Below are 11,432 nucleotides of genomic sequence, written 5' to 3'. Positions count from 1 at the left end.
GCACTACCTGTACCTCTCTCTCAGACGCTACCTGCTCTCCCCACAGGAGCTGGGGTACATTGAGGGTAAGAGAGGCCCAAGGAGAAGCAGGGGTGGGGAAGCAAGCTCTCTGCAAGAGTTGAAGGGGAGCAGGGCTGGTCCTCCTCCTCACCGTCAAAGGGGTCTTCTATTTTGGGAAGAGAATTTATGGACAAGGTAGAAAGGAGGAGGAAGAAGCTTTTGGCTTGCTCCTTCCTTCAGCTCATGGGTTGAGAGTTCGTCTATGACATGGAGAAATGGGAGGTGAGACAGAGGAGCTGAGTTGGCACAGGAGGCTGCCAGTGTAGAATCTAATGGAGGCAGTGGAGACTGACTCAGTGCGAAGATGTCTGGGGTCCCAATTTGGTCCCCTGACCTGTGAGGCAGCAAACGGAGAGGCCGGGACTACACATGACCTCTCACAGCCCTGACACGCACACAGACTGCCACACTTCAGCCCCCATCTGAAACATAGCTGTTATTCAGGAATTCCATCAAAGGCCCCTGAGCAATTAGACTTAAAAAAATTATTTAATGGTCATACACATGACTGTAATACAAAAGGGAGTTTTTTTTCACTTAATACTGCAGTGTATACAGCAAGTCTGGGCTAGATTTTACAATCTGAACACAGGTATTTAAACTTTTCCACGTTGTTTCTGTCTCCAATGGACAGAAGTTCTGTAATTGAGGCCTTGCTTTTCAGTCACTAGAGGAGCCTTTGTAATTGCCACAAACTTCAGCCCTCAAACTCAGTTGTATAAGAAAGAGAGCTTAGTTAGGTGTTTTTTTTGGGGGGGGGTCCCATGAATTATATACTGTTTGGGGAGGATTTTTTGTTGGGGCCTCCAGTGGGCTTGCAAGCAGTGGTCCCCACAGGTCACAGCGGTTCTGTCACCTGTTTCCATTCCCAACAGGGCGACATGGGACTCTGTCTCCCGGTGCAGGGAGCGGCCACGCCCTCCCAGAGGTATCACAGACTCTCAGCCCTCTGCTTTTTCTTTCTTTCCTTTCATTAGCCTGGGGGGAAACACGGATGTAGGATTATCAAAATATTTTGAAACCAGGCCTCTGACATAATAAGGTATGGATTTTTTTTAAAGTACATTAAATACCAAGATCTAGTGATGGATATAATAACTTTATACTTTCGAAGCAGTGACAAACATAGACGATATTTGAACATATTGCAGCAACCATAAATAGGATATGAAAATTGTTGATTTCGGCTGATGACAAATGCGCAGGTAACGTTAGCACAACAGTGGTTTGTCGCCTGCATACATAATTGAAGGAAATACTACATTTCAGGTACACATTAGTGAAAATAAAGATGTAATTTTTTTCCCACCCAAGTTCAAGGGCCCTAGGTCATAAGAAACCCTTGTCAGAAGAAATCCATCCCTTCTCAATCCCTATTTCTTCAATAGAAGCCACGAACGATTCCTGAGAACAGTAGCGCAAGACCTATTATCTGCTTGAACGAAGGGGAAGAGTCAGTGCAAGGTTAATATCTCAGAGAAACTTTCCCATTTTACCTTCACTGGGGTTTATTTTCTCCCAGTTTACATACAATCCTATTATGTCTGATAATCTCTTTAATTACCTCACAAAAAAATAGAAGCAGTACATTAGAAAAAGGGATCGTAGGGGCGCCTGGGTGGCTCAGTCGGTTGAGCGTCTGACTTCGGTTAAGGGTCACGATCTCAACAATTTGTCAGTTTTGAGCCCTGCATTGGGCTCCGTGCTGACAGCTCAGAGCCTGAAGCCTACTTTGGATTCTGTGTCTCCCTCTTTCTTTCCTTCTCCCATGATCATGCTCTTTCTTTCTCTCTCTCTCTCTCAAAAATAAATACACATTAAAGATATTTAAAAAAGAAAAAGAGATTGTAGCTGCTAAGAAAACACACTTATGACACCTAAGTAGCCTGCGAACAGCCTGAAATATAGGGGGATTTTTTTAAGGGAGACAAGAATTCAAAAACTATGGAAAATTGGAAAGATTTAGTTGGTATAGAAGCAAATAACTATATGTACTTTAATTTCCTTAATTGCCTCTTTGAAATTACATAATAACTGATATTCATCTCTATGACCCTATATTCTGAAGAAAAAACTAAATAATGCATGCTTGTTAACCTATACTTAGGAAGAAGGATGTAGAATATTTAGCATGATTTCCAACAAGATGATTAAAATAGGCAAGATAATTAAAATAAAAATTACTCCCCTGGGAGTAAAGGGCAGGGGAGTGGATTTGGGGACCACTGGAGGAGAACCCATCTCAGTTCAGATAGCAACATCAATAGCAAGTTGTAGAGCATGGAGAACGGAGTCCAGTTGACTCCCACCCATCTAGTGGTGGTCAGGGAGTCCTAAACCTCAGAATTCTGAAATCTTTTCTCATCAAAGCCAAACATCCTCAACTTCCCTCTTGACCAGGTTCTGCCAGAGGGAGCATCAAGAGAGTGAGTAAGGACTCACACTGGAAGACACTTCTGAGGTTGGCTGGTTCAACACCTGCCTATTACGGACAAGGAAACTAAGGCCCAGGAGATGAAGTTAGTGTAAAATCAGCATTGTTTCTTCCTCAAAGATGTTGGTAGAATTCAATGATAAAGCCATCTGGGCTTGGAGTGACTTATGGGAATGTTTTTTAAGTCATAAGTGTAGAATTAAAAATTTTCCATTTCTTCTTGTGTCCATTTTGTAAGTCTTATTTTTTTCTCATAATCTGCCCATTTCAATGAAATGTAGAAATTACTGGAATAAAGTTGTTTGTAATATCATTTAAAAAATATTTGTCAACTCTATAGTGATGTGCATTTTTTAAATTCCCGATAATCGCTATTTAAACAGTTTCTCTTCTTGGGGCACCTGGGTGGCTCAGTCGGTTAAGTGTCTGATTCTTGATTTCGGCTCAGGTCATGATCTCACAGTTTGTAGGATCGAGCCCTATGTTGGAGCCTGCTCAGGACTCTCTCTCTCCCTCTCTCTCTGCCCTTCCCTTGCTCACACACACTTTCTCTCTCAAAATAAGTAAATAAAACTTCAAAACAATAAAATAAATAAACATTTTCTCTTCTCTTTCTTGATCAGTTGTACCAAGGGTTTAGCAATTAGTCCTTTCAAAACACTAACATTTGTCTTTATTAATATTCTCTGTTGTATGTTTGCCTTCTGCATTAAGTTCTGCTCTTAATAATTGTTTCTTCTGTTTTCTGTGGGTTTAAATTTTTTTTTAATGTTTATTTATTTTTGAGACAGAGACAGAGTGCGAACAGGGGAGGGACAGAGAGAGAGAGAGGGCAACACAGAATCTGAGACAGGCTCCAGGCTCTGAGCTTTCAGCACAGAGCCGGACATGGGGCTCCAACCCATAAACTGTGAGATCATGACCTGAGTTGAAGTTGGATGCTTAACCAACTGAGCCACCCAGGCGCCCCCCCGTTTTCTGTGGGTTTAATCTGTCATTTAAAAATACTTCTTGGGGCACCTGGGTGGCTCAGTCAGTTGACTCTTGATTTCGGCTCAAGTCATGATCCCAGGGTTGGGGGATCGAGCCCTGTGTCCAGATCTGTGCTGAGCATGGAGCCTGCTTAAGATTCTCTCTCTCTCTCTGTCTCTCTCTGTCTCTCTCTCTCCCCCCACCCCTGCTCCTCTCCCATGTTCACACACTCTCTCTGTAAAATTAAATAAACAAACATATGAATGAATGAATGAATACATAAATAAATAAATAGGAAAAAAGAAAAAAAAGAAAAATACTTTTTGACATGACTGCTTCAAACTTTGATTCTTAGTCTTTCTTCCTTTCTAATATATGTACTCAGGCTATACACTTTCTGTTAGCACAGTTACATACCACAAGCTTTGGTATGTCATATTTATATTATCATTTAATTGAAATTATTTCTCATTTCCATTGAGAGTTCTTCTTTGACCTATAGGTTATTTAGAAGTGTATTTAAAAATATTTAAGCATACAGAGATTTCCTCGTTAAACTTCTGTTATTCATTTTGAGTTTAATTACACTGTGGTCAGTGAAAATGCTCTAAATGATTTAAATATTTTAAAATTTGTTGATACAAATATTGTCAATTTATTCAATTTGGTAAATGTTTCATCTGCCTAATATATACTAATTTGTATTCTCCAATTGTTGAGTATTCTACATGTGTTAAAGAACGCAAGTTTTTAAATTGGTTTTGAAATCTTTTATAACTTTTATATCTGATTTTCTCATTTGCTTCTTCTTTAGTTACTAAGAGAGGAGTATTAAGACTTCCAATTATGAGTGTAGATTTATCAATTTTCACTTTTTGGTGCATTAATTTTTGTTTGCTGTATTTTGAGACTATGTTATTAAGAGCATGGAAATTTAGAATTGTTACATTGTCCAGATAGTTGAATATTTCATTATTTGAAACGTCCTTATTTATCTCCAGTGATGCTTTTTGCCTTAAAGTCTCCTTTGTCTGATAGTAAGATAGCTACACCAGATTTTATGGTTCTTGTTGACATCTGCATGTTGTATCTTTTTTTTTATTTGAAGTGCACAATTTCACTTTCCTTTTTAAACATTTAAATTCATTATGTGATCCAATTAGCAAGTTAAAAATAGATAACAATTAAAGATATTTTCCATTTTTAATTTTTTTCTCTCTCTCTCTCTCTTTGTAAAATATTTATTTAGGGGCACCTGGGTGGCTCAGTCCCTTAAGCCCCTGACTTCGACTCAGGTCACGTGAGTTTGAACCCCATGCCGGGCTCTGTGCTGACGGTGCAGAGCCTGGAGCCTGCTTTGGATTCTGTGTCTCCCTCTCTGTCTGCCCCTCCCCTGCTTGTGCTCTGTATCTCTCTCAAAATAATAAATAAACATTAAAAAAATTTAAAATAAAATAAAATGTTTATTTATTTATTTTGGGAGAGAGAGAGAGCATGAGAGCACAAACAGGGGAGGGACAGAGAGAGAATCCCAAGAGGCTCCTGGCTCATACTCAGCGCAGAGCCCGATGCGGGGCTTGTGTATGGCTTGAGCCTAAATCAAGAGTCTGATGCTTAACCTACTGAGTCACCCAGGCGCCCCTCCCATTTTTAATTTTGGTGGTCTATTTACCTCTTTTCTTTCTTTCTTTGTTTCTTTGTTTCTTTGTTTCTTTCTTTCTTTCTTTCTTTCTTTCTTTCTTTCTTTCTAAAGATTTTATTTTTAGGTAATTTCCATACTCAACGTGGGGCTCAAACTCAAGATCTCAATATCAAGAGTCACACACACTCAGGGGTGCCTGGGTGGCTCATTCGGTTAAGCGTCCGACTTTGGCTCAGGTCATGATTTCACCGTCCGTGAGTTCGAGCCCTGCGTTGGGCTCTGTGCTGACAGCTCAGAGCCTGGAGCCTGTTTCAGATTCTGTGTCTCCCTCTCTCTGACCCTCCCCCGTTCATGCTCTGTCTCTCTCTGTCTCAAAAATAAATAAACGTTAAAAAAAAATTAAAAAAAAAGAGTCACACACCCAGCAGCACATTATTTACTATTTGATTTGAATAAAAATAAATAAATACTATAAAGAAAAAAAGAGGCACACTCCACCAACTGAGCCAGCCAAGTGGTCCTGCTTTTCTTCTTTTAAAAATTTTCTGTTTTGGGATTCCTGGGTGGGTCAGTCAGTTGAGCGACTCACCATTAATCTTAGGGTCATGGGTTTGATCCCAGCATTGGGCTCCACCCTGGGCATGTAGCCTACTTAAAAAAATAAAATAATTTTTTTTTATTTTTTATTGTGGTAAAATACACATAACACAGATTTTGCCATCTTAACCATTTTTTACCTTTGTTTCATCACCTGTATTTTTTAACTTATATATATATTTTTTTTTTTAATTTTTTTTTCATTTTTTATTTGAGAGAGAGAGAGAGAGAGAGAGAGAGAGAGAGAGCTTGAGCAGGGAAGAGGGGCAGAGGGAGAAAGAGAAAATCCCAAGCAGGGTCCATGCTCAGCATGGAGTCCAATGCGGAGCTGGATCCCACAGCCCTGGGATCATGACCTGAGCTGAAATTAAGAGTCAGACACTCAACCAACTGAGCCACCCAGGCGCCTAAGATATATATATATCTAATATACATATAAGTTATAGGCTTATATACTATAAGGTATAATATATATTATATTAATATAATTAATATAATATATATACTTAATATATATTAATATATAAAATATATTAATATATAGTAATTTATAGTCTTAATATATATATTGTAACTTATAGTCATCTTTTTAAATTTTTTTAAAGTTTCTTTATTTTGAGAAAGAGAGAGAGAGAGAGAGAGCATGTGCACAAGTGGGGGAGGGGCAGAGAAAAGGAGAGACAGAATCCCAAGCAGGCTCCATGCCATCAGCACACAGCCTGATGTGCTGGAACTCACGAACCCCAAAATCGTGACCCAAGCCGAGATCAAGAGTCCGACGTTTAACTAACTGCACCACCCGGGTACCCCTATATATATTTTTTAAACTCAAGTATAATTAGCGTACAGTGTTATTTTCATTTCAGGTGTACAATATAATGGTTCAACAATTCTATACATTTCTCAGCACTCATCAAGATAAGTGTACTCTTAAATCCCATTTACCTATTTCACTCATTCCCACCCCCCCCCACCTCCCCTCTGGCAACTTGTTTGAAACCAATATGTTTCTCTGTATTTAAGAGTCTGTTTTCTGTCTCTTTTTTCATTTGTTCATTTGTTTTGTTTCTGAACTTCCACATGTGAGTGAAACCAAACAGTATTTGTCTCTCTCTGATTTGTTTCACTTAGCATTATAGCTAATAATATGTAGCATTATAGCTAAGTGAAATAATTATAAATAATTATATAATTATAGCTCCATCCATGTCATTGCAAATGACAAGATTTCATTCTTTTCTATGGATGAGTAACATTCTGTTGTGTATACATACACACATATTCCTTATTTATCTATCAATGGACACTTGGGTTGCTTTCATATACTGCAATAAACATAGAGGTGCACACATCTTTTTGAATTAGTGTTTCTGTTTTCTTCGAGTAAATACACAGTAGTGGAATTACTGGGTCAGATGGTAATTCTATTTTTAATTTTTTGAGGAACCTCTATACTGTTTTCCACAGTGTCTGCACCAATTTATATTCCCACCAATAGTGCAGGAGAGTTACTTTTTCTCCACATCCTTGCCAACATTTGTTATTTCTAGTGTTTTTTGTTTGTTTGTTTTTATTTTTGTTTTTGTTTTAGCCGTTCTGACAGGTGTGAAGTGATAGCTCATTGTGGTTTTGATTTGCATTTCCCTGATGATCAGTGATGCTAAGCATCTTTTCATGTGTCTGTTGACTATCTCTATGTCTTCTTTGGTCTGTTCATGTCTTCTGCCCATTTTTAAAATTGGATTATTTGTTTTTGGTGTTGAGTTGTATAAATTTTTTATGTATTTTGGATATTAACTCCTATTGGATATATCATTTACAAATACCTTCTCTCATTCAGTTGGTTGCCTTTTTGTTTTATTGATGGTTTCCTTTGCTGTGCAAAAGCTTTCTATTTTGGTGTAGTTCCAATAGTTTAATTTTGCTTTTGTTATCCTTGCCTTATGAGACATATTTAGAAAAATGTTTCTGGGTTGCCTGGGTGGTTCAGTTAGTTAAGCATCTGACTCTTGATCTCAACTCAGATCTTGATCTCAGGGTCATGAGCTCAAGCCCCACATTGGGCTCCACGTTGGGCATGGAGCCCACTTAAAAAAAGTTTCTAGGGGTCCTGGGGGGCTCAGTTCATTAAGTGTCTGACTCTTGATTTAGGCTCAGGTCTTGATCTCATGGTTCATGGAATCGAGCCCTGCACTGGGCTCTGCACTGACAGCATGGAACCTACTTGGGATTCTCTCTCACCTCTCTGTCTGCCCCGCCCCCCACTCATGCTCCCTTTCTCTCACTCTCTCAAAATAAATAAATAAACATTTTTTAAAAAGTTTCTATTGCTAACGCCAAAGAAATTACTGCTTATGTTTTCTTCTAGGAATTTTATGGTTTCATGTCTCATATTTAAGTCTTCAAGTCATTTTTAGTTTATCTTTATGTTTGGTGTAGGAAAGTGGTCCAGTTTTATTCTTCTGCATGTAGCTGTCCAGTTTTCCCAACACCATTTGTTGAAGAGATTCTTTTTTCCATTGTACATTCTTGCCTCTTCATCATTAATTAATTGACCATAAATGCATGGATTCATTTCTGGACTCTCTATTCTGTTCCATTGATCTATGTGTCTATTTTGTGCCAGTACCATACTGTTTTGATTACTACACCTTTTAGTGTATCTTAGAATTTGGGATTGTGATACCTTCAGCATTGTTCTTCTTTTGCAAGATTGCTTTGACTTTTTTGGGTCTTTTATGGTTCTATACAAATTTTGGGTTTGGTGAAAAATGTTGTTGATTTGGTGAAAAATGTTGTTAAATCTGTAGATTGTTTTGGGATGTATGGGTGCTTTAACAGTATTGGTTCTTCCATTCCATGAGGATGGAATATCTTTCCATTTGTTTATGTCTTCTTCAATGTCTTTCTCAATGTTTTATAGTTTTCATCTTAACCGATTTTTTTTTAACAGAGGAAGATTTTTTAATTTTTTTTCTTAAAAAAGCTTCATTTTTAAATTTAGTTTTCAGACTCTGTGCTTATGCTTTCAACACTTTCACAATGATTTTCCGTTTCTCAGTAAGGAAAGCACATTTAATCCTGTCACAAACACACTTAGCACACATGGAACCACCATAGGCCCTGCTGATGTGTGCTTCATTTTAGACAGCCTCATAAGCTCATGTCAGAGCATGAACTCCCCTAAGTCGTGAACTCCACACACCACATGTGGATTTGGTGCTGTCCCACACTTCTTGATATAAAGGTACACGATTCTATTACCAGGGATTCAGGACAGCCTAGCTTTGCTAGAGGCTCTGTCGTAGGACAGACTACGATGGTCTATCATATGCTGGACCATATCAATGCCTATGGACACCATCCCCAGAAGAGTCATCTTAACCATTTTTAAGTGTACAATTCAATGACATTAAGTACATTCACATTATTGTGAAACCAATCTTGAGAACTCTTTTTACCCTATAAACTGAAACTCTGCCCCTTCTTCCTCCCCCCAGCCCCTGACAACAACCATTCTACTTCTATCTCTATGAATTTGACTATTCTAGGTATCTCATATAAGAGGAATCATACACCATTTGTATTTTTGTGACTGATTCATTTCACCTAGCATAGTGTCCTCCAGTTTCATTCATGTAGTAGAATATGTCAGAATTTCCTCCCTTTTTAAAAAATGTTATGTTTATTTATTTTGAAAGAGGGAGAAGGGGAGAGGGGCAGAGAGAGAAGGAGACACAGAATCCAAAGCAGGCTCCAGGCTCTGAGCTGTCAGCACAGAGCCTAATGCGGGGCTCAAACTCATGAATTGCAAGATCATGACCTGAGCCGACTGAGACACCCAGGCAGCCCAGAATTTCATCCCTTTTTAAGGCTCAGTAATATTCCTGTGTGTGTGTGTGTGTGTGTGTGTGTGTGTGTACATACCACATTTTTACCACATTTTGCTTTTCCATTCATCTGTTGATGAACACTTGGGTTGCTTCCACCTTTCAGCTATTTTGAATAACGCTGCTGTGAATATGGGTGTACAAATATCCCTTTGAGGCCCTGCTTTTAATTCTTCAGGATATATATACTCAGAAGTGGAATTGCTGGATCACATGGTAATTCTATTCTTAATATTTTGAGGAACCACCATACTGCTCTCCATCATTTTCTATTCCTACCAATGATACACAAGAATTCCAATTTCTCTACATCCTTGCCAACACTTGTTTTCTGTTTTGAGTTTTTTTAAGAGTAGCCATTCTAATGGGTGTGAGGTATTATACCATTGTGGTTTTGATTTGCCTTTCCCTAGTGATTATGACGTTGCATATATTTTTGTTTGCTTTTTGGCCATTTGTATATTTTATCTGGGCAAATGTCTATTCGAGCCTTTGCTTATTTTTAAATTGGATTGTTTGTTTTGTTATTGTTGCTGAGTGCATGGTTTTTGCATTCTTTTATTTCCATCCTTTCTGTACCTTTATATTTAAGGTGTGCCTTTTGTAAGAAGCATAAGCTTTTTAAAAAATCTAGTTTGAGGGGCGCCTGGCTGGCTGAGTTGAAAGAGCAAGTGACTCTTGACCTTGAGGTCACGAGTTCAAGCCCCACACTGAGTATAGATATTACTTAAAAATAAATAAAACTTTTTTAGGGGCACCTGGGTGGCTCAGTCGGTTGAGCATCCGACTTTGGCTCAGGTCATGATTTCGAGGTTCATGAGTTTGAGCCACATTGGGTTCGCTGCTGTCAGCCTATCAGCACAGAGCCTGCTTCAGATCCTCTGTCCCCCCTCTCTGCCCCTCATTCACTTGCACTCTCCCCCCCCTCAAAAAAAATTGAATAAATAAATAAATAATAAAACTTTTTAAAAAATCTAGTTGGAGAATCTTTTTCTTTTAATTGGAGTATTTAGCCTAATTATAATTACTAATTATTATCTATTGCTGCATTACAAATTACCCCCAAATTTAATGACTTAGACCGCAATAAACATTTCTTGTCTCACACAGTTTCTGTGTGTCAAGAATTCTCATGAGGTTTCAGTCAAGATATCGGTGAAGGCTACAATCACCTGAAGACTTGGCTAGAACTGAAGGATCCACTTCTGTGATATCTCAGTCACATGGCTGTTGGCAGGAGGCCTCAGTTCCTTTCCAGGGGACTGTTTGAGTGTCCTCACAACATGGCACTCTGGCACTCTGGCACTCTCCCAGAGTGAATAACCCAAGAGAGAAAGCAAGGAAACATGTGTGTGGGCTTTCATGATCTGCTCTCAGGAGTCACAGACTATCACCTCCAATTATATATGTTAATTAGAAGCAAGTCACTAAGTCACTTAAGACAAAGGAAATTAGGCTCCACCTTTTGAAAGGAGAAGCAGTCAAAAAGAGTGTGGCTATATCTGAAAACCACTGCCATCCCTCTGGCCATCAATTATTTATATTTTTCATACATGCAAAATGCATTTACTCTTCTATGGTCCCCCAAAGTCTCAACCTGTTACAGCATCAATTCCAGGTCAAGACTGTCATCATTTAAATTAGATCCAGAGCACATAAAGCTCCTTGGGTCTGGTTTCTCAAGTATAGCTCCTCTCCATTGGAAAGCCTGTGGAGTAAAGAGATAGGTCTCCAAAGATTCAACATATGACGTCAGAGGGTAATTGCTACAGACTCTCCCATTCAAAAAGGGGGAGAAACAGGAGGCACCCAGGAGTCGATGGACCATAGAAATTCT

General features: G+C 38.7%; 1 pseudogene; it reads right to left on the bottom strand.

Moving 5' to 3' along the window:
* Positions 1-153: 153 nt before the first annotated feature.
* Positions 154-9,048, bottom strand: LOC125916790 (60S ribosomal protein L34-like; annotated as a pseudogene).
* Positions 9,049-11,432: the final 2,384 nt, after the last annotated feature.

This window comes from Panthera uncia, unplaced genomic scaffold, assembly GCF_023721935.1.
Source record: "Panthera uncia isolate 11264 unplaced genomic scaffold, Puncia_PCG_1.0 HiC_scaffold_1161, whole genome shotgun sequence".
Lineage (NCBI taxonomy): Eukaryota > Metazoa > Chordata > Mammalia > Carnivora > Felidae > Panthera > Panthera uncia.
This window is presented reverse-complemented; position numbering and strand designations above follow the sequence as displayed.